This window comes from Neophocaena asiaeorientalis, unplaced genomic scaffold (assembly GCF_003031525.2).
Source record: "Neophocaena asiaeorientalis asiaeorientalis breed wild unplaced genomic scaffold, Neophocaena_asiaeorientalis_V1.1 scaffold1090, whole genome shotgun sequence".
Taxonomy (NCBI): Eukaryota; Metazoa; Chordata; class Mammalia; order Artiodactyla; family Phocoenidae; genus Neophocaena; species Neophocaena asiaeorientalis.
This window is the reverse complement of record NW_020175322.1, coordinates 741,399-746,319: the sequence shown is the minus strand read 5'-3', so window position 1 is coordinate 746,319 and position 4,921 is coordinate 741,399.

Here is a 4,921-nt window from a genome sequence, read left to right as displayed (position 1 = left end):
ATACAATGAGCTATAGTATTATGACGGGACCACAGACAAATTGCCAAAATCCAGTAAATCTGAGAGGTGATGGGTTTTGAGTCTGATAAAAAATTAATATGGTGGATATGTATGCAGACAAGCTACACTAGGGGGAATAGCTCCTGCAAAGGGTTGGAAGAAGGCCCTCATCCTCATTTCAGACAACTAGTGGTCATTCAGCTCTAATCTATCTACAGTCTGTTCTGCTCTCTCAATCTATAGGACAGTTCATAATGCAGGCACTCTGGACTCAGCTAGTTTTAGAAATGCTGGTATTAGTTACAGTGCTCATGGATTTTTCTCCACAAACTTATAGGTACAAAAATATTACTTTATTTCTATAAATCAAATTAACCTGGTTCTGAACTCCCAGTCACTTCAGGGGGAAAATATTCTATCTCAGCCATCTTGGGGATGGTCATCCTTCTCCCTAGAACTGAACAAGAATTCAGGGGACTTGTGTGGCTCCCAGCAAAGGGAAGAAGAGCCTCTGGTTCCTATGATTGCTGCTGAGAAGCTCATCATCCGACCTCACACAAAGGACAGGCAGATCCATCCTTCCACACCCAAGCATGGGGACACCTCCCCATAATCCTCAAGGCCTGACTGTCTCCAGCATCCACACCTTCTACCCCACCAGAGCGCTGGAGAAGCTGCATGGAAGCAGGACACAGTTCTACATCACTTAAAGGACAAAACATCCATCTCCATCCTCACCTCAGAGAAGGGCCACTTCTGCTTCCTCACTTCTTACGAAGGAAGGAATAGCTTACGTACTACACACAATTCGGCGTATCTTGAAAGGAGAGTGTCGAGAGCGTGTACCAAGTCTGTGCACTCTTGGGCTTGCAGGAGAGAATTTCAGTGAATCCATGTGAGGCTGATTAGAACCCCTTACCTGACAGATATGAAGTACGCCGACAAAGGCCTGAAGCCTGAGCTTTTCCCATGAGTTCTCTTCCTCAGCCTCTGATCAGAGAAGTCTGATCAGCCTCCTCGACACATAACCTTCAGAGAGTCCCTGGAGCGAACCTCAGCCCTAGGAGGACTGTATTCCCAGCCTCTCAACCCAAAGGACTTGCTTGAAGCTGAGGGCGTGATGTTGGTCTTTGGATCCAGCGTCAGTTGATGACTCCTCCTTCTCAACCATGGCTCCAGCTGCAGGTGGTGAAAGGCTTTAGCCTGGGGTTCAGCACTGCCAAGCTCTGGAGTCCATGAGATAGGTGCCATACCCACCAGCAGGGAGCAGATTCATCTGTAGCCCTAAACCCTAGGCCCAGTGTGTCTAGGGAAAAGCTAGTCCCATGGACTGGGAACCCTTGGGAAAAAGAGAGGAAGACAGTTCCGGGCTTGCATTTATTTCTCCACAGGACCTGAAGTAGCCCTCTAAAACTCATCTTGGCTCCTCCAAACACCCCTGACTCCACCTAACATCCTCAGGGAGCTAGGTCATTCTCTCTGTTGCTTGCCCATCCCTACCTCAACCAGGACCTGGTATTTTACATCACTCCAGATGGACCTCTCTGGGACCAAACCTTCTCTGTACTGGTCATACAAATTGCCATGTCACAGCAAGGTCTGTCCCTGGGACCCATCAAACAGAATTTTTAAATTGCAGAAATATTTCTTACTGCTTTGATTGCTAGCTTTTCCTCCAGTTGGTGAAAATGATCTTTAAAAATTCCAACCTTGGGCTTCCCTGGTGGTGCAGTGGTTGAGAGTCCGCCTGCCAATGCAGGGGACACGGGTTCATGCCCCGGTCCAGGAAGATCCCACATGCCGCGGAGCAGCTGGGCCCGTGAGCCATGGCCGCTGAGCCTGCGCGTCCGGAGCCTGTGCTCCGCAACGAGAGAGGCCACAACAGTGAGAGGCCCGCGTACCACAAAAACAAACAAAAACAAAAACAAAAAAATTCCAACCTTGGCTCTACTACAACCAAAAAGGCAAGTTCAATCCCCACACCTGTGAGATAGGATCTCTGTGCAGTTGACCAAGAACAGTCTGTTGTAGCCATGACCGCCCCCCTCTGACAGGGGCAGAGTAGCCAGAAGGGACAAGACCCAGCCGATACCTAAAGGAGCCCTCTCCTGCCATCACTTGGGGAGCTACTGCGGAAAGCTAGGGAGCCAGGAGACTCCTGGGAAAAGATGTGAGTCTGCCTCCTGTTGGGTTAGGGCCAGCGGTATGCTGGAATTCACTTGGTTCATGAGAGTGATCAGGGAGCATCTCTTTCTGGCTCTACTTTCAGTAAGGTCACGTGGGTAGCAGCAGACCACTGGTTAGGGGTGACAAGCTGAGAGTCACAATTTATGGACCAGGGACCAGAACCAAAAACAGAGGCGAATTTCAGAGTGCAGGCCAGAAAGTGGGCAATCTTTAGAGTTTGGAGGTAAACACAAACACAAGCCCCATCCCCAACCCTGTCCCTGGCTACTTTTATGCGCAAAAGCCAGTCAGGTCTCTGGTTGCCAGAATCCTCACAATTCTACCTGCCGGAACCCTGCACCCTCCTTCACCTCCCTTATCATTGGATCCTCTCCCATCCCACACCCCCACAGTCCAAAGATAATGCAATCAGTTATTCACACGTATCTCTTTGGGATCTAGTTTCACATTTCCATGCTATCACTCACTCTTGGGGCTTGAACTTTCCACAGCCTAAGATGTGGCTCTCCTCCCTTCATGTCTATTTCCATCCTTCCTCAGTTTTCCTACATTCCTCATCCCATCTTCCTCCAACCAGAGCCACTACCCAAGGACCAAATGCCCCAAATCCACTGTGATCTGGTTCCCCCTCCTTGGGAAACTCTTCTCCCCTTTTCACAGAGATCCCAGATCCTACTGAAATCTCCCATTTCCCTTCATTCCTCGAAATGAAACTAACCCATAACCTCAAGAGAGCAGAGTGAGTGAGGATAAACCAAAGAATACAGAGCCCCCCTCCATTCCCATATAGAAAGACCAATAAGGTCGCCGAGACATGTGAAGATTATGAAAATGACAGCCCCTGCCTCCCAAAACCGAGACACTAGCAGCTAAGATCTCACCAGAGATGCCCCAGGACAGGATGTCTGTGTGAGGCAATGACTCTCCTCCCACCAAATGAGGCTTAAAGTGACTGCATGTGTCATGTTTATCAGATGGTTAAGCTATATGATTATGGCAGAATAGGCCAATTCTTACAATAACAACCTCTACTGGTATAGAGAGTGCTTTATTGTTTACATGGTCTCTCATTTAATCCTTGCAGCAACCCTGAGGTAGGTACTATTATCTCCACTTTACAGATGAGTAAACCATAGTTCCGAGGTTAGATCACTTGCTGAGGAACATACACTTATTAATGGCAAAACCATCGATAATTCAAAACCCAAGGGGGCTCTTGAGTAGTTCACAGGCTGCTGCCAAGGCAAGTAGAGCTGAAAACTTCAACTGGGAAAGGCTGGACCATTCACTGGAGCTCAAGGGAGTCCCTCAGCAGGGATGAATGAGGCACATTCACGGGCCAAGACAGGAGCTGAGCAGGAGAAGCCTAGAGCATCTGAGAGCTGTGAAGCAGGAAGAGGTCTTTAAATTTGGTGAGAGCTGACAGTGTCTTCAAATATGCACAGAGCCCACCTTCCAGGAAATGGAGCAACGAGAAGGTATCCAGTGGCTGCCAGTCCAGGGGCTGGCCAAAGGGCAGGAAGAGCTGCCCCTGCCTGTCACCACCTCAGCTTGGCCAACATGTGGTGACCTTGGGGCAGTGGTCCTTTAACTTTGTTAAGGCTTGAGAATCTAATGAGAGTTCACAAACCAAGCCCCACCACCACCAGAAAAATACAGACACACATATACAGACAGCATCTTGCACGCGATTTCAGGGAGGCCATGGACCCCAGGTGAACTCCTGCTTTAGAGCGAGGGTATCAACCTGAGTAACGTCATAAAGTCACTGATACAGACCTATCTTTGTGCGGCTTGTATTTCCCATGATTGTTCCACTTTTTTCATCCCCTGATATTTAGAATGTTGTGAAGTTTTAATAGAAGCCAAGGAAAGGGTTCTAGCCAGAGAAAGAGCAGCTGTGCATGGCAGTGGTGGCAGCCAGGAGGCAAAAACAAAGAGAAAGATGGGGTCAGATGTACCATTGCCTTTCCCACCCAGAAGGTCACTTTGGGAGTTTTTCTCTACTCAACAGAAGGGCTGTGAGAGGTGATGGAGACATGGAAGTGGTTTTCTCCTTTTAGAAAGGAGAGCCATTCCCTCACTGGCTACAGGGTCTAAAGTCCTGTAGGTATTGCCCTCATCCCAACCTGACCCTCTCAACCTCCTATGAATACACCAAGCTGTAAGCATGCACATGTGTCCAGGTCACCTATGAACATCCATGTATTTACACATGCTCTTTCATGGAAGAAGGAAAACTGGGATGGGGTAGATCTCAGGGCAGAGATCGCATGGTGCAGTTTGGGAATCATGCACTCTCCACAGAGAATCAGATAAACTGGGAGAACCAGCAAAAGGAGTCAGTGCACATTAGCCCCCTAGCACTTCCACGGCTCCTCCTTCTGGCCAGGGTCCAAACGGAAAGCAAAGTCACAGCGATGTCCTGGGGCCTAGCCCCAAACTAATGGGCCCAAGATAGTGGGCTGAAGGGGTCACAGGGGTTGAGAGGGCAGGGGCAGGAAAAGTCCTGATTCACTGCAAGAGCAATTCTGATCTCTTATGGGAATCAGGCAAAGCCCTGGCCCTGAGCCCATCCAGGCCCAGAAAAGGCAGACAGGGAATTTGAAGTGATCATTCAAAAGCCAAAGAAAACTCAGAGGCCACGACGATCTTCCATGACCATCGACCCCCAGCGTCCCAATGGTCATTCCATCCAGTGGTCACTCATGCACTAGTGGTTATTTGCCCAGCC